The sequence below is a fragment of the Staurois parvus genome, unplaced genomic scaffold (assembly GCF_062004578.1).
Source record: "Staurois parvus isolate SC_StPar_1 unplaced genomic scaffold, SC_StPar_1.0 ptg000401l, whole genome shotgun sequence".
Lineage (NCBI taxonomy): Eukaryota > Metazoa > Chordata > Amphibia > Anura > Ranidae > Staurois > Staurois parvus.
In genome coordinates, this window is record NW_028318197.1 from 6,893,679 (window position 1) to 6,921,393 (window position 27,715).

The window sequence follows — 27,715 nt, forward strand, 5'->3', positions numbered from 1 at the left end:
TGCAAATGTTATTGCATCTACAAATGGCTGTATATATACTGGAATTTTTATTTATTTATTTTTCTATACTAGTAATGGCGACGATCAGCGACTTATAGCGGGACTACAATATCGTGGCGGACAATCAGACACTAACTGACACTTTGTGGGAACCAGTGATCGGTGCTAAAAATATGCACTGACACTGTACTAATGACACTGGTTAGGAAGGGGTTAACATCTAGGATGATCAAAGGGTTAACTTTGTGTCAAGCTAGTGCTTTTGTGTAAATTGTGTTGTGCTGCTCTTACTAATGGAAGTGATGAAAATTATTCCCTGCTTTGCAGGGACTGAAGATCCATCACTTCCACCTGTCAGAACAGAGCTCTGCCTTGTTTACATAGGCAGAGCTCAGTTCTGTGTCTCTCCCTGATGATCGGCAGGTGCCAGCGGACATCCACTGCCCGGCACCTATAGATCAATTTCTGCTGTGAATACTTACAGCCAAAGTGGGCCACCAGCGGCACGCCTGCGCACCCCCCTATTTACCTGATTTTGCACAGGAGGGTCGCCCTGTAGCAATATATCTGCTATGGGGCAGTCATAAAGTGGATAATAATAAAAATAATAACTGAATGTAAGCATACACAGTATTAAAGAAACATTTGTAACATACAATATATGCATTAACCCATATTCTAGGTTAATTTATATATATTTGGTTTTGTTTTAATGCTGCATGTTCCACTCGGATGCACAGAGTGGAAAAAAACAGTAACATGCTCTGTACCTGTACTCACATAAAAATGTGGTTGTCCTTGAAATGGGCACAGAAAATGAACGGTAAGTTCAAGACTTTCCACTGATGGCAATTATAGTGGCAAGTTACCTCTAATAGCATGGTGAGCCTACAGATGCATTTATTAGTGAAGGTATTTGTAGGAGTCAGTCTATAATTCCTTTGCCAAGTAGACCTTACAAGAAACACAAACAGGGGCACTCCATTATATACAGTATATACCATCCTGTTTACTGAAGTGATTTGCTTTAGTTGGTATTATGGGCTATGCCAGTTTGCCGCTTTGGTATTCTGATTCTGAGCAATTTAAGCTACATACTGTATACATGTTCATCTCTGATGTAATTTAAAAAAAAGAAGTAAAAACTATGAATAATCACTCAGTAATTGAGATCTTTCTTTGAAAAGCAACAAAACTTTGCAATTTTGGTGCAGAAAGTGAACCTAAAGTGCTAAAACCACCCGGCTCAAAAAAAGGCATCTGCCAGGTAAAGAAAAAGAAGTGAGAAAAATTGCTGGTGCTTAAAACTAATTGGCCAATGTGCTGGTGGATCATAAACTTATTACTAACATGCAATGCCAAACTGCAATTTCTAAAGCTAGCAAAATACTTTCTTGTAGTAAAGAGAGAGAGAGAGAGAATTTTGCCCCCACAGAAAAGGGCAACCAAACTGATAAGAATCATGGAGAAGCTCAGCTATGAGGAAAGATTAGCTGAACTGTATTTATTCTCTCTTGAAATAAGACGTTTAAGGCGGAGGGGGGGGGGGGTATGATATCTATGTATAAATACAAAACTGGCCTTTAAAGTAAACTGGGTGTTGTGTTATGGTTGATTTATTCATTTTCAGGTCATTAAAGAAGACAAGGGGCCACTCTTTACCTCTGATGAAAGAAGAGATTTAACCTCCACATACTGAAAGGCTTCTTCACTGTAAGAGCTGTGAAAATATGGAAAAGACTCCCTCAAGAACTAGTTCTGGTCAGCTCCATAGATTGTGAAAAAAAGAGCTGCATCCATTCCTAAATGCACAAAATATAACTGGATACTAACATTCACAGGTATTAAAACCAGGGGTAGTTGATCCAGGGAATATCCAATTTCCTCCTGGGGGATCAAGAAGGATTTTTTTTTCTCCCTCTTAAGCAAATTGGACCATGCTATATTGGTGATCAATTGTGGGGATAGGTTTGTGTATATGGAGGTTTTCCATTTTTTTCTCTATTGGTTGAACTAGATCGACTTGTGTATTCTTTCAACCTAATTCTGAGATTATATAACTACTTTTTCTTGGCTGTTTTTATAGTAAGAGTACATATGTCTTAATTTACTCTGCAATTCTATAAAACTAATTTTTAGAGCAGTGTTTTTAAATTCTCCTTTATCTTATAGCATACAATATATAGCGGATGATGCAAATACACACATACATGTGCAAGTTTCCCATTTATAAGTATTAAATATTAATTCTTATTCCAAGTGTGTCAAGGGAAAATAATGTCTGATGCTTCCTTTGTATGCACAGAATAACACTTTCTCTAAGGGTTATAGAAACCACAAGAGCTGAGTTCAAGCTTCATGAAATGAGATCAGAATTCTGAGACAAAGTCTTATAAAGGCATCCTAGCGGTATCCCCCATTGTGTCTGTGACTAGTGTCATTGACCGAATGATACGCCTCATCCTGGTATTGGTTACACTAGAAATAATCAGTAATATATGAATAATGATGTCACCCTCTGATCACGACTAATTGAATAGCAGCATGCTGTAGAGATGATGAGAAAGATTTACTGGGCTTACCATTCAGTCTTCACAGTTTACATGCGGATACATGCAGTGATTTATGAGCATTTGCTTTTGAAGAAATAATGCAATCTAGACAAGATTCAATTAATCATCATCAATATATAACTGATTACAGATATTTTAACCAGAATACAAGTGTTGCTGGAATAAAGAAGTAATGCTGTATATCACTTTATATACTGTACATAGTATATTTATTTATTTTGGGTACTTATATAGAACCGTCAATTTATGCAGTGCTTTACATATAAATTGTACATTCACATCAGTCCCTAACCCTCAACATTTTGCAACATTTTTTCATCTTACCGTCTCGTAAACAGGCACAACCTCCATGAGAATGGCAACTCTACTCTGAATTCAGGAGCAGTGCAGCACCATCGCCATACCATCACAGAAAGTTGCATTAGGTAATAGGTCAACAGATATTTGTGTATATATATATATATATATACACACATTTGTTTTTCTGTCATTCTGCAATTTCCCCTGTGTAGATCATTCATCATGGATTTAACCTCCTTGGCGGTATTCCCGAGTGTAGCTCGGGGTAACATTTCAGTACCAAAAGCGGTAACCCCGAGCTACACTCGGGAATACCATGCGGCGCTGCTCCGGCATGTGTTCTTCACTTACCTTACCCTGCGCTCCCACGATGTGTCCCCTGCAGCGTCCCCGGCCATCTCCTCCGGCCGATGCCGGCATCCGGCTTCTGTGTCCTGTCCCTGTGACGTCGGGACGTACGGGCGCCGCCGCTGCCGGCGGCGGGAAATTTAAAAATTTTAAAAAATGTCATTTTTTTTTTTTTCATTTTACACAGTAAAACATTGCTGTTTCAACCTATTTCACATACATTTTGTCCCTAGTGCTTTGTCCTGCGCCCTGCCTGCATTTTGTCTGTTCTTTCTGCCTGGAAACTGAGAAATGTCCATGGCGTCCAAAAAGTGTCCCTTTAGGTCAAAAGCGGTTTAGATCAGCTAGAGAACAGCGATAGTAAATCAGAACCACTTACAGAATTGAGTGATAATGATTCGTGGGGGAAATTCGTCATCAGAAACTGAAAACGATTTTGCGACTGAGCTCAGCAATGTGTGAACTTGGCGCTATATTTCACATTTCAGTGTTTTTGGTTTGATTATATTATTGAATTAAATTTTTTATTATTTTTATATTATTTTTATGATTATTTATTAAATTATAATTTATGATTTTGTGTTTCAAATTTTATCATACCCAGGATGTTTACTAGACTCTTGTTCGGACAGATTTCAGTGAGTTTTTCCTAAAAATTACAGCCTACAATAAAAAAAATACATATTTCCATGCAAAAAAATGGTACCGCTTTCAGCACCAAAAATCTGAAATAATCATACCGCCAGGGAGGTTAATCTGCCGATGCATGAGCTGCAATATCTTAAAATTCAAGATGACTGCAGTGTCATTCAAATATTGTTTGCCCATGCTCAAAGTGAACATGTGCTTTGTCCATGCAGGAATTATAATTGACTGACTAGAATGTAGTTAATATTTTTAAAAATTTTTTAAAGAGTCAGTCCACTGATAAATGATCATTTTAGCTACAGGTGGAGCCTTTTGGCATAATCGGCTCCATTTTTTTCTTACATGCATTGAATCCAGTACATAGCTTTCCTATTTATAATTACCATCTTTGTCCCTTTCCACCTGGGATGTTTTCTTGTACCCACCTTGTCTTGTTTTAGCACCTACTGTTACATTCTACATAATTAAAATTTAAATTAAGATCGACACGGGTCGACACGGGTCAGAGCAGGTGTGCAGCCCCAGGAAATGACAAGTATGGATGACACTATTAGAATCCCTTGGAGATATATTTAAGTGTTCTTGCATGGCAAGACCACTTACTGTTATCTCACATATATATTCTTATTATTATAGCCAAATTTACCACCCTAACTCCTCCCACAGTTTTTACACTACATAGACAGTAATATACCGAAACGTGAGGATTGTTCCCGATTGGTGTGCTATTACTTTGTGGAACGTTTTACCGAATGGTTCATGAAATATCGGCATTTTTGTGGTGAAATTGGTCCCATAGGAATGAATGGCGCAATGTTCAAAACTAGAGTGAGAGCTGACAAAAGCTAGAGTGTGAGCAGAAAAATCAGGACATGATTTCTAAATTGCTATCACTCCCTCATTTTCAAGCCCACCTACTCAAATCTTATATCAAAACATTCAGCTATCCCTGCTGCCACTAAAAATGTCCACGGCTAAGCCATAGTCCTGATAGTTTTCACAATATGACTATTTGTTTGCAACTCACACCGCCCATTGACATTCATTGAAATTCCACTCTAGCCACCTCAAATGTGAATGGCAATTTCTAAACTGCGACTGTGCCTTCATTTTTAATATTTCAGAGATATACTATGCATCAAAATGTAGGTCTGGGTCTTGTGATTCTCACAATATAAAGCTCTTCAGTGTAGGATTTATCATTTTTAAACTACAACCGTTTGAAGATGGCAACCGCCAGTGAAGTGAGCAAGTTGGAGCAGTTTGTTTTTAACCGCTCTTCTCTGCCCTTGCTGTAGTGTGAGTTGCCATAGGAACCCAGGTGTGTGAGCAGGCAGCAGAGTGACAAGCCACTCCACCCAGTTACTCCGCCCACTCCAGTTGTAGACTACTGGTGGAGGCAAGAACACTTCACACAATTTCCCCAGAAATTGTAGCTTTTCTAGTTATTATTATTATACAGGATTTATATAGTGCCAATAGTCTGCACAGCGCTTTACAATATAAAGGGAGACAACACAGCAACAATACAGTTCAATACAAGAGGGATAGTGTCAGGGCTCCCGGGGTGTGACCAGAGGTATGTGACTGACGCAGGGGAACGCAGGCTTCAGATAAGTTATAAACAATATAATTTATTAAAGACTAACAATACAAACATAAACGCAGTGCAATACTAAAACATAACACAGTGCAAACGAACCAAACCAAACCACCCACAGATAACAGTACATACAATGCAAGTGTCGTCAGGCAGGCCGGGTCAATAACAATCGGGCAGGTAGGTACAGGGGGTCAGGCAGAGAATGGTCGGGGTCACAAGCCAGGGATGAAACAGGAGAAGTCAGCAGAGGTCCGGATCAGGCAGGGTCAGCAACGAATCAGACAAAGACAGGGACAGGAACAGGAACAGGAACAGGGATGCAGGAACAAGATACAGGGCCCAGGAAAAACACACACCAAGGCAGAGACTGCAGGTCTGGCCATCCCTTAAATACACCTGTATAATCAACTTCAGGTGTTTGGCTGACTGCAGGGTTGAGTCTCTGATTGCTGGGAGCACCCGCTGGCCAGCCCTGGTACTGCAGCCCACAAGGCAGGTGAGTCCCACCATTACTGGCAAGTCCATTCCTGACAGATAGGAGGGCCCTGCTCTTTGGAGCTTACAATCTAGGATTCAACTTTCAATATCTTTTGGTTCGCTGACTCTCTAATTAGCTGAGGTACATAAGATAAAGCTGTACTATTTAGGGGTACATGCAAGTCAAAATAAAATTTAGTTAAGTTACAACTAAAGTCCCCCCTTTGACAGTTTAGACAAATACCAAATGAATGGACTATGTGATGCACAAGCCTTATAAAGTATATAAAAACTTTCTTTATTCTCACTTACTAAGCCAAATCCTTCTTCATTCATGACTTGGTGTACATGCTCCCCCCTCCAGACACTGCAGCTCACAGTGGGAGGGTTTCAGCCACAGAGGCAATGCTGTCAATCCAGAAAGCAGTGAGCAAGACTAGGTATGGCCAGGTGCCAACCGACAACTTACAGGCTTGTAAATCAGCAGTGACAATACTGAAGGCTTTCCCTTTTGCAACATTTTTTCATCTCACTGTCTCGCAAGCAGGCACAGCCTCCATGAGAATGGCAACTCTACTCTGAATTCAGGAGCAGTGCAGCACCATTGCCATACCATCACAGAACATTGCTTTAGGTAACAGGTCAACAGATATTTGTGGGACTTTGCAGGGGACCCAGGAGAAAACCGTCAGTGCAGCTGCATTTACAGTTAATTGCTGAAACACATATTTGTTAGTAGAAGACCTGAGCTCTACTTTAAAGTGTTACGAAATTTGTGACCCTGCATTCATTATATCTGGTCTCCCACAGTACACAGAACATGGAAATGCAATTGTTTTAGTAAATAGAAACTGCTAAATACCTTTTCTCATCAGCAGCATATAGCAGTCTTCTGACTGTCAATCACTGTGTCCCGGCCGGTGATTACTCACCAACGCCCGGTGACTGCGGAGCATCTCCGACAGGGGGGGGAGAGAAATGTTTTCAAACAAAAACAGTTCTCCTCCCTGTCAGCTCCTGCACACAGTGAAGCACAAACACAGAACATCGTGTAAAATAGCACACAGTTAACCCTTTGATCGCCCCAAATGTTAACCCCTTCATGTCCAGTGCTATTAGTACAGTGTCAGTGCTTTTTATTAGCACTGATCACTGTATTGGTGTCACTGGGCATGTCAGTGACACCAAGTCAGTTCCCCCCAGTATCAGAATGCCTGCTGCAGTGTCAGAATGCCCACCCAGTATATAAACCACCATTTGTAAACGCTATAACTTTCATGTAAACCAATTAATTTACACATATTGGGATTTTTTTTAGCAAAGACACGTAGCAGAATCAGGGGCGGACTGACCATTTGGAAACTCGGGCACTGTCAGTAGGGGACCCCATGAGATACCCCTGGTACCTTTCTCATAGGCTTTTTTGAGTTTGGGCAAGGACACAGGGGCCCCATGATCCCCATGAGTTGTCAGTCCGCCCCTGAGCAGAATACATTTTGACCTAAATTTATGACAAAATTTGATTTTTACTATTTTTTTACTGGACATGTTTAATAGCAAAAAGTCAAAAATATAGTTTTTTTCTCAAAATTGTCACATTTTTTTTATAGCGCAAAAAATAAAAAATGCACAAGCAAATACCACTGAAAGAAAGCTCTATTCATGGAAATAAAAAGGCCGTAAATTTCGTTGGGTGCAGTGTTGCATGAGTGCCCAATTGTCAGTTAAAGTAACGCAGTGCCGTAATGCAAAAAATGGCCTGGTCAGGAAGGGGGGTAAATACTCAGGAGGGCAAATGGTTAAAAATGCATAACAACATTCACTATAGTTTTTTAATATCTACCTGCAGTGTAGTTGAAACACGTAATGACACTTGAAAATAATAATTTGTTAGCAAATAAAATACTGTAACAGTTAAATGTTGAATGTCAACTGTTACTTTTGTTTGGCATCAGCAAGTCACTATTAAGGCTCCATGCACACGGGGCATTTTAATAACGCTGGTAACGTTAGCTGTGTAAAGTCATGTTAAAAAAACATGAGTTTTCCAGCATTTTTTAGCATTTTTGCATTAGCGTTTAGTAGTGTTTTGCAGCATTTTGCAGCATTTTTTTTGCTCGAGAGGAGAGCCGGTAATTGGCATCCCTCAGAGGGGACATGTACACTGATCATCAGGGCACTGATGATCAGTGTGCCCTGATGATCTGTGTAGCCCCAGCAGTGCCACCTGTCAGTGTGCATCAGTGCCAGCTGTCAGTGCTCATCCATGCCACCTGCCAGTGCCCATCAATGCCACATTTCAGTGCCTACCAGTGCAGGTGGACACCCTGGCTGCCGTTGTGCTACATGCTGGGTGTCAGGTGCGCTCCCATGGCCTTAATGAGGGGTGGGCTCCCTCAGGTTCACCTGCCCTTGTTTCTATCCATTTAAATGCATGTGCCTCCATTGTGAGGACTCTCAAGATTTATAGACTTAGGACCACAGATACTCAGGGTGCCGTGATGTGGCTCTGTGGCTTACGTATGTATTTGCAAATGTGTGCTAACTAAACCCCTGTTTTTAAACGCACGTTCTTAGACAGGTTAATTTGGGTTTTGATAGTTGGCTAACTGGCTGGCAGTTTGAACTGGCTTTCTTATACCCTCTTTTGATAAGTTATACTTATCCATGTTCCTTGCCGACAATAGCCATTATTAGACTGGGGTAGGCTGGCAAGTTGAACTGGATAGTCCTATTTTTTACAGTGCACATCAATGCCACATATCAATGCCCATCTGAGCTGCCTTTCAGTGTCACCCATCAGTGCCAGTCAGTGCCACCTATCAATGCCAGTCAGTGCCACCTATCAGTGCTGCCAATCAGTGCCACCTATCAGTGCCAGTCAGTGCCACCTATCAGTGTGCATCAGTGCCGCCTTTCAGTGCCCGTCAGTGCTGCCTATCAGTGCCACCTAACAGTGCCAGTCAGTGCCACCTGTCAGTGCCAGTCAGTTCCGCCTATCAGTGCCACCTATCAGTGCCGCCTATCAGTGCCATATGAGTGCTGCCTTTCAGTGCCTATCAGTAATGCCTGTCAATGCCCATCAGTGCCACCTACCAGCCTCATTAGCGCACATCAGTGAAGGAGAAAAATCACTTATTTACAAAATTTTATAACAAAAACTAAGAAAAAATGTTTTTTAATCAAAATTTTCAGTGGTTTTTGGTTTGTTTAAGAAAAAATAAAAAACCCAGAGGTGATTAAATACCACCGAAAGAAAGCTCTATCTGTCTCAAAAAAGTTATAAAAATTTCATATGAGTATAGTGTTGCATGACTGCGCAATTGTCATTCAAAGTGCAACAGTGCTGAAAGCTGGAAATTGGCCTGGCAGGAAGGGGGTATAAGTGCCCTGTAGGCTAGTGGTTAAACAAAAGCATGTTTGCTCTCATCAGCTTGCGTTTATATACAATTATTTATATTTATATGTATTGAAAAGCATTGTAGCATGCTGCTTTATCCTTTTCTTTGTCACCATCAGTTCTAGTCTGTTCTTTATAGCATAAGCCCAGATATTTGGCTCTATCTTACCATGAAGTATCTTTCTTCATGTACAATGCAAAAGTGTATAGTGTAACACCATCAGAAATGTTATAGGCACGCAGCAACAAGACCACAATGGCAGAGATGATGATACCACACTGACACCACTGAAGGGAAAATCATCAAAGATGGTTACCAGAAGAATAACTGTCATTTGTTTAGGTAATGCACTGTTAATGTAGTTGCTTATTTCATAAATTAAAAGCAAAATGCATTAATCAGTAGCAAGAAATTAGAAAAATCAAATCTGATTGGTTTCAAAAGCTGCATTTTGCACTTCTTGCTCTTTGCATTGTCCTATTTAATAAGTCTGCTAGTGCAGAGCAGTAAATTGATTTAATACAGAGGCATTCTACAATTACAGAACTTCTAATATAAGGGTAAGGCCAGGGGCGGACTGACAACTCATGGGGCCCCCGGGCAATAGGGAATCATGGGGCCCCTGTGTCCTTGCCCAAACTAAAAAAAACTCAAAAAAGCCTATGAAAAAGGTACCAGAGGCATCTCCTGGGGCCCCCTACTGACCCCGGGCCCTCGGGCAGTGCCCGAGTTTCCAAATGGTCAGTTCGCCCCTGGGTAAGGCTGTATACACCAGAATCCAGAGACCACTGTGTGTAGGATTGGGGCTCACCCCACCAAGCATTGAGTGTAACTGCTTTCTGTACAAAGACAGCTATATTCCCTTCAGGCTTTCACTCCAGCTTGTCTGATTCTCTATAAGCCCTGGTTCACATCTGTGTGGTCATGTGGGCCATGATTTGGATGGACTCCTGTGCCCCGGGACTCGCTGGGAAGAAGTCCCTGCACTACTTCGGAAACTGCAGCCCGCACGGGAACCGAGGTTCCCAGTACGATTGCAATTTCCAGTGCAGGCGGCATGCCATTAGAATTAATGGCACCTGCCCGCGAGTCCCTCATTCCTATGTGTGGGTGATGCGGTTGCAGGCATTTGTGCGGGTCCCGCAGCGGCACCACCCGCACAAATGTGAACAAAGGCTAAGGGAGCTCAGCAACCTCACAGATGTGAGTACATTGTTGCATTTTATCCTCTCTTCATACATTATTTTGATCTGTAAACTACTACACTATGAGGCTCCTTTCACATGAATGTTCTGACCCGGCCCACCTGTCTGTTTTTTCAGGCAGACCCGATCGAATCCTTGATTCTCCTCTATGTATCAGTGGGTGTAAATGGGCTGTCTGTTTACACTTGAATACATCCAGTTCGATCTGCTAAAACTAAACGGATGGGAAACTATTCCCCTCTGTCTGGGTGGATCGGAGTTGGGTGTAAACGGACAGGCTGTCTGTTTACATCCAACCGCTCATAGAGGAGTGTGTGCTGTGTCTGTGTAAGTGGGGTGGAAAAGAAGAACCTGTCATCCATCTGCTCAGTGAGGGGTCAGTGGACAGATCCCCTGCTGAGCAACCAGATCACAGGAAGAGTCCAACCCATGTGAAAGGGACTTAAAGCGGAGTTCCACCCAAAAGGGGAGGTTCCGCTTTAAAGATTGGTCCCCTGCTCCCCATTAAGGATTGGCACCTTTGGGGAGCGGGGGAATGGGTACCCGAATTTGAAAGGTACCCGCTTCCACTTCTGCTGTGATCGCCTAGGCCAGAGGTGGGCAACAGTGGCCCTCCAGCTGTTGTAGAACTACAAGTCCCATGAGGCATTGCAAAACTGGCAGTTACAAGCATGACTCCCAAAGGCAGAGGCATGATGGGACTTGTAGTTCACCAACAGCTGAAGGGCCAGAGTTGCCCACCCCTGACCTAGGCGATCGGAAATGGAAGTTGTCCTCCTACCCTCCCTCCCCGAAGTCTTGTGGGACATGTGGCAAGTCCGAGAAGATGACGGGGCCATTCAGGAAACGCAGCACTACTCGTGCATGCACAGTGGGAACCCAGCTGTGAAGCCGCAAGCTGTCATAGCCGGGTGCCCACACTGAAGATGCCGTCGCCTGGAATACAGGACAGCCGGTGAAACGGGCTGCGGCGGGGGCAACGCGGGATCATGGGACAGGTGAGTGGCTGTTTTTTAAAAGTCAGCAGCTTTAAAGATCTCTCCCATGACCTCTCTCTTTGTATTTTCTTTTTCTCTTCTCTCCATATCTTTGGAGGTACCCCAGCAAAGGAAAGAGGTACCACAGTGCTTCTTAAATGCACTCAAATGCACTTGAATTTGGTATTTTATGAGTTTCTGGATTCTTCTAATACTAAATTCATAAAGGATAGCAACACAAAGCACAATCTTTGCAAACAATAAGGCTTCACATGCAATAATAGTGGCTGTCAGGACATGTAACAATTACCCAGAAGACAATAGCAAATCTTTCTGATAAGGAAAGGCTCCCTACAGCACACGGTGATTTTCCAACATTCTTTGAAGAAAAGATTTGATCACATAGAGTACTGTCACATTTAACAGTAAGTCAAACCAGGGACACAATAGCAGGTTCGAGTGGGATGACAGCGCAGGAGAGCTAGGTCATATTTTTCAAAACCCGCTTCCTTAATAAATAACCTTCTCTCTTCATACATACTGCACATTTTTTTTTTTTTTTAATTTATTTCAGGTACTTATATAGCGCTGTCAGTTTACGCAGTGCTTTTACATATATATTGTACATTCACATCAGTCCCTAACCCTCAAGGGGCGCACAATCTAAGGTCCCTAACTTACATTCATACATACACATACTATAGCCAGTTTAGACAGGAGCCAATTAACCTACCAGCATGTCTTTGTACAGACCAATGATAGTTACATAATTAGTCTGGTTGAAAATGAACACAAATCCATCCGTTTCAACCAATAGAAGAAGGGAAAATGATACACAATCCTATATACACAATCCTATAACCGCAGTTCAAGAGGAAGTAAAAAAAACCCCAATAAAGCATGTTCACATTTGCTCCAGCAGAGGAAAACTTTGCTTTCTGATCCCCCAAGAGGCAATCAGATATTCCCTACATCAACTTTACCTATAACTATAGTATCCTGCTATATTGTGTGCATTTAGGAAAGAATACAGGACTTTTTTTAAAAAAACAATCTACTGAGCTGGCCATAACAGCTCTTGAAGGAGTCTATTATTTATTTATTATAGGTACTTATACAGTATAGCACTGTCAATTTATGCAGCACTTTACATATATTGTACAGTCACATCAGTCTATAAACCTCAAGAAGCTACAATCTAAGATTCCTAACTCGCATACATACTGGGGCCAATTAACCTCCTTGGCAGTATGATTATTTCAGATTTTTGGTGCTGAAAGCGGTACCATTATTTTGCATGGAAAAATGTAGTTTTTTTTATTGTAAGCCTGTCATTTTTAGGAATAACTCACTGAAATCTGTCCGAACAAGAGTCTAGTAAACATTTCGGATATGATAAAACTTGAAACACGAAATCATAAATTATAATTTAATAAATAATCATAAAAAATAATAATATAATAATAAATTTAATTCAATAATATAATCAAACCAAAAACACTGAAATTTGAAATAGAGCGCCAAGTTCGCACATCACTGAGCAAAGTCGCAAAATCGTTTTCAGTGTGTGATGACCAATTTCCCCACAAAACATTATCACTCAATTCTGAAAGCGGTTCTGATTTACTATCGCTGTTCTCTAGCCAGTCTAAAACCGCTTTTGACCTAAAAGGACGCTTTTTGGACGCCATGGACTTTTCTAAGTTTCCAGGCAGAAAGAACAGTCAAAATGCAGGCGGGAAACAGGACAAAGCACTAGGGACAAAATGTATGTGAAATGCTTTGAAACAGCTATTTTTTTGCTACAGTGGGGAAAAAAAGTATTTAGTCAGCCACCAATTGTGCAAGTTCTCCCACTTAAAGATATGAGAGAGGCCTGTAATTGGCATCATAGGTAGACCTCAACTATGAGAGACAAAATTAGAAAAAAAATCCAGACAATCACATTGGCTGATTTGGAAAGAATTTATTTGCAAATTATGGTGGAAAATAAGTATTTGGTCAATATCAAAAGTTCATCTCAATACTTTGTTATATATCCTTTGTTGGCAATGACAGAGGTCAAACGTTTCCTGTAAGTCTTCACAAGGTTGGCACACACTGTTGCTGGTATGTTGGCCCATTCCTCCATGCAGATCTCCTCTAGAGCAGTGATGTTTTGGGGCTGTCGCTGGGCAACACAGACTTTCAACTCCCTCCAAAGGTTTTCTATGGGGTTGAGATCTGGAGACTGGCTAGCCCACTCCAGCCCACACAGCTTCCATGCATCCCAGGCAGGAGGGGGGCTGTCAGAGTGGGGGGGACTGGACCAAGTGGCAGATACAACCAGCACCCCTGTAATTTGTTGGTGCTGTCTGTACAACCAGCCTCTGCTGCTCACCATGCTGCTTCCTATGTTTCAGCACCAGGTGTTGGAAAGAGTATTCCAGCATCTAGTGCTGGTAACAGACCTGCATCCACAGTACTTGAGAGTTAGCAAATCTAACCCCATTTCCTGTTTTGGTCCTGTGACAAAGCATCTCATGAGAGTCACAAGGGCAGTCTAAGACCCTGGGCAGAGGTCTGAAGAAGTTGCTGGGAAGGTAAGGGAAAATAATGGCAGGTTATCTGAGATCTGAAGTGGCCAAAGAGGAAAGGGGGTCATCTGAGGTCTGAATAGGGTAGAGAGGATAAAGGGGCTGGCCTGAGGTTGGAAAGGCATTTAAAAGACAAGGAGGCAAGTCTGAGGTCTGAAGGGGTTAAGGAGAAAAAATGGGGGCTGATATGAGGTCTATAGTTAAAGAGAGGGGGCTGATGTTAGATTTGAAATGGTTAAGGAAGAAAGAAGGGAGCTGATCTGAAGTCTAAAGCGGATAAGGAAGAAAGAGAATGCAGATCTGAGGTCTGAAGAGGTTAAGGAAGAAAGCAAGCTCTGATCTGAGGTCTAAAGAGGTTAAGGAGGAAAGAGGAGGCAGATCTGAGTTATGAGGAGGGTATGGAGGAAAGGAGGGCTGATCTGAGGTTTGGAGGGCTTAAGGAAGAAGGGGAAATAAAGAGAGGTTTAATGGTACATACACACTGCCAATGGCAAGGTATTTTTCCTTCAACTGACATTGACACAGAAACATTTTTTCCACCACTGATGCCATACATTTGCCTTCTCACTCTAACGCCACAACATTTTTACCAACAACTGACTTAAGGTTTTTTTTTTTTCAACCACTGACCGTTGATTTTTCCTCCCACTAAGGCTGTGGCATTTTTCCAACCACTGATTCTGAGGCAATTTCATCCTACTTACCACTAACACCAGGCATTTACCTTCCACTGATCAATAACATAAGGCATAAAGCCCTACTAAATATGTCAGATTTAAAAAAATGCATCCCCCAAGATATATAGTATACATGTAATATTAGCATACTGTAAACCTCAATGATAGCCTGTGCACTGATGCTGTTGGAAAATGGGGATTCCACACTATAATTTCTTAAAGTAAAAATAGTAATGAAGCACTGACTTATGACTGTGCATGCTCTGGTGTTTTTGGTTGCCTTAATCTGTAACACACACACACACACACACTCCAGTAATCATTCAAACTGCCAGAACTGCATGCTGAAATGTAGGTACCCACATTATTATGAACTCTAACAAAAATATACTCACTAACCACCCTCTCTGGTGTACCCAATCATTAAAGTATATTTAGACCCCAAAACCTAAGAGCTGTAGTTTACCAGTCTGCCTGTTCATGCTTTTTTTCTCTTTATTTGTAATTGGGGAACCTACAAATCACACTTTCTCTATCCTCGTATCGACACTAATTTCCACATTGTATCTGTGGAGGGAAGCATGGTTGTCACACAGGCTGGAATTCAAACATGCTTGGCTTTGTTCATCTCCATCACATGGAAATTTTGAACTGCCTCTTGGAGGATCAGGAAGGAATTTTTTCCCCTGCTGGAGCAAATTGGGTCAAGCTTTATTGGGGTTTTTTGCCTTCCTCTGGATCAACTGTGGGTATAGAACTTTTTTTTTTGCAAGATATGCGGTATTTTCTATGTTCTGAAAAAAAATAAAACCTAATATAGCCACCAAATCTAAGGACTGGTAAACTACAATATAAAGTATATATGTTTAGATAAGCTTTAACATGAATATCCAAATAGCAAATTATAGCAAGTAATATTGGTGCAATCTAATACCTAAAGCATGCAGACATGGTCAGTGTTGGGAACTTTGACCAAGAAAAGATTTTTGGCACCAGAAATGAAGGCTGCTACAACTGAAATACTGGTGGCCTCCTGGGATTTTGATATTTTATAGCTTCAAGAGTTTATAGAGAATGTTGGGAAAAGTCAAGGCATACAGATCTGTGGGCGATAGGTCAGAAGAGAAGGGCCAGACTCGCTCATGGTGATAGCAAGATCACAACCAATCAAACAATCACGTTAAAAAAATGAAAACACTATCAGAAATTCTAACATTTCCCACTCTATTATGAATGTCTGGGTTCCAGTTCGAAAACTTTCTCGTAACTTCTCGTCCAGACAAGAAGAGATTTTAGATACAGGCAAAAACATAAAACATATTTTTAGAAAACTTGGGTGGGATAGAACTTTTGACAGGTTTTTATTGCTGCCCATGACTTTCTCCCCTGGTGACAATTGCTCCCCATATGTGTCACTTGTGCAGGATGTGAGGGAAAATCACCTCACTGAAGTCACAGACAGATGTATAAAAACCTAATAATTTCTTACCAAACGTTTGCCATATGATGTGTTGCATGGTTCATTTTGTTTCTCTGCTAGGATAAAGGAGGGCACTTATAGATTGAAAAATTCCAGCTATGCAATTCCAGTATTTAATTAATGGTGAATGTGATGTTGAATATTTATTCAAAGCAAATTAATCATTCTGGTGCATGTGTTTTCAATTACAGGGAATGATTATAGACCTGTGAATGTTTGGTGAATGTCACATTCACTGCTTTACAAAGTTACCTGTAAGTACAGCACAGTTCTACAGGAGAGCAGGGAACCTCGAAGGGACTGAGAGGGAGTTATAACTCAGGATAGGTTTTTTGGCAGATTATTTTTTTCCACAAGATAAGTAGCTTCAGTGGGATCACAGTTTACATAGATGCATGCTAGCAGAATACCCACATATTTTCCTAGTTTAATTATATGCTATAAATAATTCCCCTATTAAAATCTAAGGGTATACATAATTTATGTTGGTTATAAAAAAAAATCATTCAGTTTAAAAAAAATATTTTGCAAAAAAGTGTTTATTTCAGTGTGCAAATACATTATTTGAATTAAATTTTATTGTAACCCTATACATTGAAAATTATTTTAAACAAAAACAAATTAATTCTGAGCTAAATTACAATTTAAGACAGGTAAATCTTACTTTTTCTGCATTCCTTATGTAAAACTGGTGCAGCAAGGTCACATTACACATTGAAACACTTGGGTAGTGATTAGGTGACTTTTTTCAGCCTAACATGGTAGCAGCACCTCTTTAAGCTTCTTTAAAGTCGCTGGAGACATCATGTGTGGTCCATGGCCTTGTGTCTAGTTTCTGTTTTGTTACTCCTTTCAAGACTCCATAAATGACAAGAGTTCTCTTTACATTTATATTCATTACCTTTCAATAGGAAGACAGCTTTTGGCAATCCTCTTTTACTGGGATAATGTAGTTGGTCAGAACCTAATAGATTGTGTAGCTATTGCAATCAGAATGTACGGGGATACAAAGAATTATTCAGAACAATGAATAAAATGTTTTAACATAAATATATATAAGATGGAAATGAATAAATCACTAGGAATTCAAAGCTGTTATTACAATTAGGTATGTTTACACAATTAAACTAGATGTAATTTGTTTAATGAATTCATTATTAATTAATTTTTGGGGAGGATTTACTAGACTTATTAGGAATCTTTTATATAGAGATGGTGAGGCTTGTTTTCACTCAATAAATTGTAGCTGTGTTAACAGTGAATATCCATGTGCAGATGAAATGAATAAACAAGGATTTGCTTTTTACATGATTGGCTAATTGAAGCAAATTTTCACTCAATCTGTTGAGCAGATTCTTAACTCCTTTAGAAAATCAGCCCCATTAGCTGGCCAAACACTGATCGAAATGTGCCTGGGTCGGCAGGGACTGTCAACATTTCAGTGTGTGGCTGGCCCTGCCCAGACTATATTTTAATAAGTGTGTAGCCATTACTGACTTCTGTCGCAAGGACGTCATGGACATCTTTTCTCGATCAGCTGCTCCAACCAATCAGCTGCAGTTACCGGTCAGCATAATCTGACAGCTGAGGGTGCAGCTGTCAGAATGCAATGTTCCAGTGGGGAGAATTCATCTATCCACCTTGTTTGTGTGGATGGAGGAACCTGTTAGCTTTTTTTCATTCAGCCCACTGGAAAATAAAACTAACAATGTATGACTAACTTTATTCTTTGAAACAACACCATCATCCTGCAAAACATAGCATTCTGTCATTATGCATTGAATGTTCTACAGATTTTAAATAAAGCCTTCAGTAAACAGTAACTGAGGTCTGGAGTTGTAAGGGAGCACTGGTCATAATACTTTCAAAGCATACGTGCCCATTGGGGGGACACCTACCTCTGTATTTGCACTGTTCCAGCAATAACATCTTTGTGCAGTAATAATAGCTTACTGTCAGTGCAACCTTCTCTTAGGATTCTTTCAAAGTGGGCATCTTTATCATTTGGCCATTGGGCAGAGAGTTCAAATGTAATTTCTTTAATGGAGTTGCACCATCCGGACACTAGGTTCCACTCTTTGGCATCTTATAGGAGCTGGAAAAAAATGCACTACACATGTGCAGCAGGTAAATTTAGTTAAAATAAAAAGTATTAGTAGAGATATACAAAAGCAGAAGAGACATACAAAGTTCTTTCTGTCAAAAAACTGTCACTAAATAGTTACATTTTTTGTATATCTTTAGTTATTTCAAAAATGGTAATTAAACCAGTGCAAAACGTTATGACCACCTTGTATTTATATACAATACACACAGAGAGAAGAGGCAAAATCCTGTATGTTAGCTGTTGTCAAAATTACTATTTCTTTTACAATTGTCAGTCAGTCAAATATTATTTGTTTTCACCTATCAGTGTTTGCTGTTCCATGTACTAAACTTTTGGCTATTTACTGAATAGAGTCAGCCTCATCTCATTATATAAATCTGTTCCAGCCATGAGATTTTGTTTCTTACTGTACATTTTTTACTTCCTTAATTTTTCTTTACTAAAATCCTATATTTAAATCCTATATTTTAATATGTATAGTATTTAAAGGCTACTATATGAAAGTTACATTATCTTCAAAAGTAGTGATAGATTATTATGATAGATTATAGTAATAGATTTAAATAGGATTTATTGATAAATTACAAATGTTCCAAATCTTCCAATACAGAGCTGACTTCTGTCCAGGAATGTCTTGGATTAGCAGCTTGCATAGAAAACATGTTATTTCTTTGAAGGTAATGGCGCTCTTCATATAGCCTGAAGAGTTTAGGTGCCTATATTGTCTTCATTTAAAATACCCTGACCGATTCAGTAGTACTTTTAGTATTTTCTGGTTTCTTAAAAAACCTGCAGCACTGAATATATATAGTCGCAAGGGGTGCTGGAGGGTCTGTTGATGCTTACTGCTGGGGGATCTATTGTTGCTGGAAATTGTCTATTTTTGCCATTGGGTCTATTGTTTCTGGGGAGGTCTATTGTTGCTGATGAATCTATTGTTGTTGGGGGTGGGTCTTATGTTGCTGGTGTGTCAGTCATTGCTTGGAGGGATCTACTGTTGAGGAAAGGGCCTATTGTTGCTGGCTGCTGGAGGCTGGAGAATCTATTAATGCTGGCTGTTAGGAGGGGTATATTGTTCCTGGGGTGGATCTATTGTTGCTGTCTGCAGGGGATCTATTTTACTGCCTTTGTTATTATCAGTAGCAAATTCCATAAAAATTACTTAGCACCAAAAAATGATACTTGATTCTGTATGCTCTAAAATGAGCTGTACTGGGAGGGGGTTAGAGGCTTGAACCAAGGAACAGTACTCAGAGGTGGGTAGGGGTTAAACACAGGGGGTGACTCGGAAAAAAAAAAATATATATATATATAATTTTTCATGTATCAAACTTTGCTGTAAAAAAGGTTGCATATTAATCACAGTTTTTCCTCATACAGTCTGTACATTTTTTAATGTAAGTTAAACCAAAGTCATAGTATCTTTTGAAATAATCCTTAATTTCACAGCATATCAGAAATATAGGATGCACTTAAGAAAGTATTACTGAAATATTATAAACAGGCTTCCCACTCCCCAATTCCTTTCCAGGCTATCAGTCAGTCAATTAATAAAATTCAAAAAAATAACAATGACTTACAAAGCCATGCAAAACTCTGCCCTCAATTATATCATCAAACTCATCTTAAAGTGGTTCTAAAGTCTAAAGGGTTTTTACCTTAATGCATTCTCTGGATAAAGGTAACAAACCTTCCCATACTTATTTCCTCCAGTATTTTCCTAACAGTTCTCCTGGTAAGCAGAGGAACCAACTATAATCTACTTATTCAAGCACCTATCTAGGAGGGTGCTACAAACATAAGGGTTTGCAATTACTTTAAAATATCAACAAAATTGTTCTTGTTGCTCCTCCCAGGACCTCCTGCTCTCTAGCCCCCTCATCACCTCCCCCCATGCTTGCCTCCTGGACTTCTCAAGAGCCTTTCCCATCATCTGGAACTCCCTACCCCAACCAGTATGTCTATTTCTGGCTCTGTCTGCCTTTAGGCAATCCCTGAAAACTCACATTTTTAGGGAAGTCTATCTTACCTCTACCTAACTACCTTTTACTTTCTAAAACAGCTCCCCACAGTTATTATGTTCTGTAATACATGTCCTAAACCTCTTGTGTTGAATTCTGTTGTAACTGTACTGTCTCCATTTTTTTGCAAAGTGCTATTTAACTGTTGGTGCTATGTAAATTCTGGATTATAATAATGATGCTGGTAAATCACCTGATCTGCTCTTTTTCGGAACCCCTTTTAGTCTCTAGAACCAACTATTTTTGATAGTCTGGAATTCTTAAAACCCAAGTTTCTACTGTTTTTGTTGTATATGTCCCACTGGGGGAGAATTTATTTCACTTCCTGTATTTGAGATTCAGCAAGAAGTGAGTGGAAATCACTCCAATGGAAGGATAAATACCCAGATAAGCCCTATTGGAGCAGGTGTACCTGTCAGAAGATTTCCACTCACTTCTTTTTCAAGAGACAACCATAAACTTTTCAATTTCCCTTCACTGCCTTACCTTTACCCATGAACTAATGGAGAGGGTGACTCTCCCTAGCAAGGATCCAGACAGCTATAAAATCCTGACACAGGTCTGACCCTTACACATTCTATCCAAAAGTTCAAATAAAAGCTCTAGCTGGAACTGGACTTTAGTTCACAGCTCACTACAGTATATAAACATACAATTTCATTATATTAAGAAAATGCTTAAAATCCAGACACCAAGTATAGAAATAATGCATACAGGTCCATACAAATTATGCAAATAAACTCTGGTTGAACTGTACTTTTTCCAGCAGTGGTAAGAAGTAACACAATATCCCTGGCAAGTTTTTGTAACATTTAGGTGCTCGCTATTTGCTTTTGTCATAAGATTTTATTGAGCTACATTTGTGCTTTTTTCAAGAAGGTGCCTTGTGCCAAATACATCAAAGACTTCAAGGGTGAGATGTTTCTGTGAGTTTAAAAGAATTGAAAGTTCGTAAACTCTAAGAAAAATCCTTTCTTGACTAATGGGATTATATAAATGTTTAATTATGTCGTTCCTATTCTGTTTATGACTGAGGGGAATCTTTTTAGGGGAACTGTGCCAAGCATTACATTTGAAATACAACAGTGAAAGCTCCCTTTTCATAACTGGCTTACTGGCACATGAGGCACATTCTGAACACAAGTTTGCCCTTTGACCTTTATCAGGACCTTTCTCTTGTCTATAAAGCAGATGATTTATTTGTTGAAAATGTCATTTCTTTTGGCCTGAACTGGCAATCTGGTAGTTCCTGCAAATGCTAAAAAGACTGGTGTGATAGAAGTCTGCAAGTGTTTGGTTAGGTTTCCTGGGAACCGGTTAGTGTCATTATCTCCTAATTTTGAAAATGGGAAGGGTCTCTTTGCATTTAGTATTGGTCTAGAGGACATAGGGGCCCAAGAAAGAAACACCCATAAGCACAGTGGCTTAGTGGTTAGCACCTCTGCCTTGCATTTTGAATCCAAGTCAGAATGCTATCTGCATGGAGCATGCATGGGTTTCCTCCAAAGACATGCTGGTTGGTTAATTGGTTCCTGTCCAAATAACCATATTCCTTGAAGGCAGGGGCTGATATGAATGGAACATATGTCAACATATATATATTAGGGATGCACTGATACCATTTTTTGCTCGGAAACTATGAGTACTAATACTTTCTCACCAATACCGAGTAACGATAGTTTGCGGTGTGATTTGTGCCAATACAAAATGTATGGACGCTAATTGCACCATAAAGAATAGCATGCATTTTGAACAGGAATGAGATTCCTGTCCAAATTGCATGTAGTTTTCCCACTGCTCTTGTGTGAACTTAGGCTTGTCATAGCCTGAGTTCACACAGGAGTTGTGCGGGAGACCTCCCTGCACAGATCCCAGATGTTTTGGATTCTCAGGTATAGGAGAGGAGAGAAAGCCATGGGGATCTGAAATCGTCTCGTTGCAGGGATGACAATTTGAGGTAGACGGCTTTTGATTAGTCAGCACCATCACGTGGACGGTTCTGACCAATCAGAAGCTGTCTAACTTGTACTGTCAATCCTGCAAGGAGAGGAGATGAAGCTGCTTCACAGGTCTGGGGATTTGAAATCCCTGTGGCTTTCTCTTCTCTTCTTCCAGGGATGTTTCTGACTGGTCAGTCAAAAGCCCTCTTGCCCAAACTGTTATCCCTACAAGAAGAGGAGATTTTAAATCCCTGCGGCTTTCTCTCCAATCCTACAACTGAGAATCCAGAGCATCTGCCTCCATCTGCCACTAAGGTATACATTCCCTTCTCCTAGACTCCGCTCAGCATGGGATTGGTGCAGGGAGGTTTCACGCACCGCTCCTGTGTGAACTTAGGCTATGGCAAGCCTAGGTTCACACAGGAGCAGTAGGGAAACCGCATGTAATTTGGAAAGGAATAGCATTCCTGTTCAAACTGCATGCTAATATTTGCAGTGCAATTTGCATTTTGTATTGAAGCAAATCGCACCGCAAAATATTGGTTTTCGGTATCTGGAGCATTTTCATGAGTACTCCTGAAACTGCTTGGTATTGGCACTGATCAGTGCATCCCTAACATATATCTGCAGTATATTTACCAAGAAAAATGGTGACGTGTTCAAAACTTACTTTACCTGCAGTATATTTACCTAGAAAAAAGGTGACACGGTCAATACCTACTTTACCATATACTGTATATATGTATATATATATATATATATATATATGTCAAATCTGTATTTCTTTTCCCTTAAAATGTAAAGCCATTTTTTTTAAGTTTTCAAAAGAGTTTTAATGATTTAGAACCCCTGTTAGGTTTCCATTATTATCTGTGCCTCTACTGGGGAGATTCTTCTTGTCCAGTAAAGTTTTTCCTGGCAAAGAAAACTATGGAAATGCCAACATTTTGAGTTGTCATGGGAACAGGTATATCTTCCAGTAGGGACACCTTGCCTGAGAGGGAATATGCCCTTAACCTTTCTCTACCTTATCTAAAATGTAAAAAAATTGTTTTGGAATAACATACACTTTTATGCTGTATATCAGAATAATAACTTCATACATGAAAGTGAAAAAGGGAAATTGCCTATATTCAATAAGAACTAGCCAAACTCAATTCTCTCTCTCTCTCTCTCTTTACATTTAAAGTAGAAGCCTGTTTGGTTACCAAGTGACAGACAGCAGATAGCTATATAACAAATAGCTTTGATGTTAACCCGATTCCAGTTCTTTGCAGAAATACCTTTGCATGTTATTGTATTTAGTAAGCCAAAAATCAAAGTGTATAATGATCTGACTTAAGTATTTATTTATTTATTCATTTCTTTTATTATTTATTACAGGTACTTATGTAGCACCATCAATTTACGCAGCGCTTTACTCATATATATTGTACATTCACATCAGTCCCTAACCCTCAAGGAGCGTACAATCTAAGGTCTCTAACTTACATTCATACATACACATAAGTAAAGTGAAATTTGATTGACTGTTATGCACTGCACTTGACACTTCAGCTTTTCTTTATTTATAATTATTAAATTACAGAAAATATGGTTCAATTAAATGTTGATCACATATATTGCAGTATATAAAATGTTACTCAAATAAACATTCATAAAGTGTATCAGGGTGGCACAGTTTTAAATAAAGCAACTAGCCATGTGGAAAGTATTTGTATTATAATCTAAAGGATCGTGTTTTTGAAGTTTTGACAGAGGATGGATGCTTTAGTTGAGTCAGTAGAGCAGTTAAAGTCAACTACAGGTGGAAAGTCTATTTAACCAATGCAGACAGATTTAGACAATTGAAAGGTTTATGGAAAAGAAGCAATTGTCACAAACACTATGGAAAAAATTTGAAAAGGTGTGAAAAGGTGATCAACTAAATTGTATATTTTCATCCCACTTCTTGTTCTGGAATTAAAGCAGCAACAACAAAGGATATCCACAAAATAATTAATTAACAAACAGGATTAACAAATTACCTTTAAATGGTTGGCAGCTAGGAAAGTTGTGTCCTTCACATGGTTTGGCAACTAGGAAGCTACTGTCCTTCACGTGGTTGGGTTTAGTGTAGGAATTTTTGGTTTCTCTAAATCCAGCACACCATAACCTGTCTGGATACTTGCCTCTTCATAGCCTTAAATGTATTTGGATCTTAGGCAGGCATGCATTCCTGTTTGCAGCTGTTTGGAAATGCAATGCTGCAAAGGACAGTAAAATTGGTCCACCTACCAAAAATGTAGTGCTGACTGTCAGGTTTATATGATGAAGAATGGGAATCCTGTATCATCCATTATGTCACTTGTATGATCTCCGCTAGAAATAGATTTTTCAGCTAAAATTCCCACATAAAGCCTATTTTATCTCGCAAGGTAGGCTGCTATTTCCCATTCGACAGATCCTTCCTGTATGTATTGCCATTCTTCCGTAGTCCCCTTATTACATATGGTGTAGACATGCCCCACCATTAAACCTTTCTGGCTGGCAATGGTGGTGGAACATAACAAATTGGGTGGCTAAACCCACAGTTTAAACCCTGAGGGGCTCCTGCTTGGTATCTTAGATGGGTTGGAACTTGGTTGTTATGTTAAGATGTTTATTTTCTTTGCTACATTCTACTCTTGCAGAGAAATTCTTTTAAAATGGAAGTAACCTCTCCTACTCTGTCTCCGTAGTGTGCCGCTACTGATAACGATTTATAGGTGTACAAGCTGACCTATGCCAGTAGGAATGTTCCCAAAATGTTGATAAGATATGGATTTTCTGGATAGATTCATTGGGTTTTATTTAACCCATTTAGCTACAGTAATAAAAATATGCTGCTTAATAGTTTTGTATATTGTATCATGTCCCCTTCTTTCCCTTTGTTCCCCCTTTATTTCTCCTTTCCTTTACCCAGTGTGTCTTCTCCTTCACCCCACTTCATCACATGCCTGATGAAGGGGTCCTGCGAGACTCCGAAACATTGCCTTGCTGTAACTATGTGATTGTTTATTAAAACTTTTGGACCCATATTGGTGATCCTCGGTGTGCTTGTGACATTCTCCCTTGCTGATTCTGTTCGGTTCCTGCCGACAATTGCTGCAGCACCCACTTATACACACAGCCATTTTTAATGCAGGAACGTATTCGTTTGGATTGTACACTTGCTCTACATCACCCCCCCACACACACGCACACACACACCTTTTTTTCTCAATTTCCTGCAGTTATGGAAATACCCTTGTGTAATGTCCTAACCCATCCCTTCAAATTTTCCACATGCTTGTTCTTATTATTTAAATTTAAACATCTTTCAGCCTTGTTGTGTTTTACCCTTTTATCAGTGATTTTACATTTGATTATGGTGGTCTGTATTCAAGTCCGCCCTGTTGACTATTATGTGCACAACAGACTGTACTATTTGCATTTGGATATACTACTTCTCAGGGCTTTTTTTCTCAGAAAATAGTGCAGGAACACAACCACAACCCCATACCCCCCCCCCCCAATCACCACCACCACCACCACACACACACACACACACCCTCCAAACCGCATCAACTAATGGGTGTGGTAACATTTTACTAACAGGGAGAGGACATTAAATACCAGGCGTGTATTACATACAGAGTGCAGAGTTTGAGGGGGGGTATAACACATAGAGAATTGTAAAGTTCAGGAGTGCACTACACCTCTACATCCCCCATCCACATCTCACTTGCACCCCTCTTCACCTCTGGCCTCTGTATGCAACCCCCTTCCACTGCCTTCATCTTCTCTCTCTCCCCCGAACCTCCTTAAGAACTCCACCATCTTTTGTGTCTTTCTTTTGTTGCTGTATTAAGCTGAAGCATCCAACAGGCTCTAGTACCTCCCTGCACACTGTAGGTGGCTCCACCTCTCCCACTCGCAGGAGATCATCCAGTGGGGGTGTCAGCATCCACACAGCACTCTGGGCTCCTGCATCTCCCTTTTCCCCAACCTGCACTCAGTGGGAGCCACTCAGGAGATCAGATCTGTGGGAGCCTTTGGGAGACAAGCTGTCACTTGTACAAACACAAGCCAGACTTCTGTGTGATAGTGGTGAGCAGGGAGCAGAGGTCCAGGAGCCAGAGTTCCACCAAGTTTCAGCTGAAAAAAAGCCCTGCTACATTTTAAAGTGGAAGTAAACCCAAGTTTGTCCTGTAAATATCTCCTAAACATGCACCGTTTAGGATATATTTACTGTTGAAGCACCGGTGATTTCAATCAGCTGGCAGCAGCTTGTGAACCCGGTAGGAAGACCGGGTAAAGATGGAAGCCTTGGGGAGCCTTGACAGTGCTCTGCTGGAGGGCTTCGTTTTCAGGTATGTCTTTCATAATATGCAAGTATACAATGCATTCTAGCACATTATGCTCTTAAATTGCAGGGATTTTTTTTTTTTGCAGTTTACTACCTCTTTAATAAAAAATGTTTGCCTGTTTAAAAAAATTGTCATATTTTGAATACACACATGGACAGATACAACTATTACATTGTTTTCTATACAGGCTTCTTTACCGTACATCAAACAGAATATTGTCAATTCTTTGAAGATTAGATCAATTTAAACCAAAAGCTGTTGATAGTCTATAATGGCAACTTTTAATCTAAAATCTGAGTTTCTTTAATTAAAGACTCACAAAATGTATTAAAAAATTAACTACAGACATAACATCATTTTCTTGAGAAATTCCTATTTGTCCACAGCAATATTATTGACACAATTGTTTATTATTTTGCTCACGGCTGTGGTCTGGAATTGCTGCACGGTAGTTTCCTCCTCATATAAGAGGATCAAAACATCAGGGCCTTAAAATCATCTGTACTATATGTACACTTGGTCAGGCTGTGTAAACTTTGACATGTGGATGTCGATCTCTCATATTTGCGGATGGCTTTATCTGGGCGTGATTAGTTTCCAGAACAAATTTGAGCAAAAGAAAACATTACCTACAGTATGTAAGCCAACATACCAGCTAGTTTTCAGATTTGTCTATTTACATGGGCACTGGATGTTTTGCTAAGGCTCTCTAAAAGTGATGGTAATTGAACAGTGCCAGTATGTTAGTGGAAGCTGATGACTTGTAAAGGTTTTATAAACAACAAGGGTGGATTTGGCCACAGTCTTTTCAGCGATGTTTGTTAATCTCACAGTGCAAGTGATCAACTAAAGCAGTGTAAATACTTGAGAGTTTGAAGGTGTCTGTGTTGTAACTTTTACTTTTTGAAACAAGTTTACAACGCACTAGTGAACATTAAATGCCATAGATTTATAAATGCAAGTAAAATAATCATTGTAAACAGTTTCTTTTGAATTCTGTTATGCCAATAGC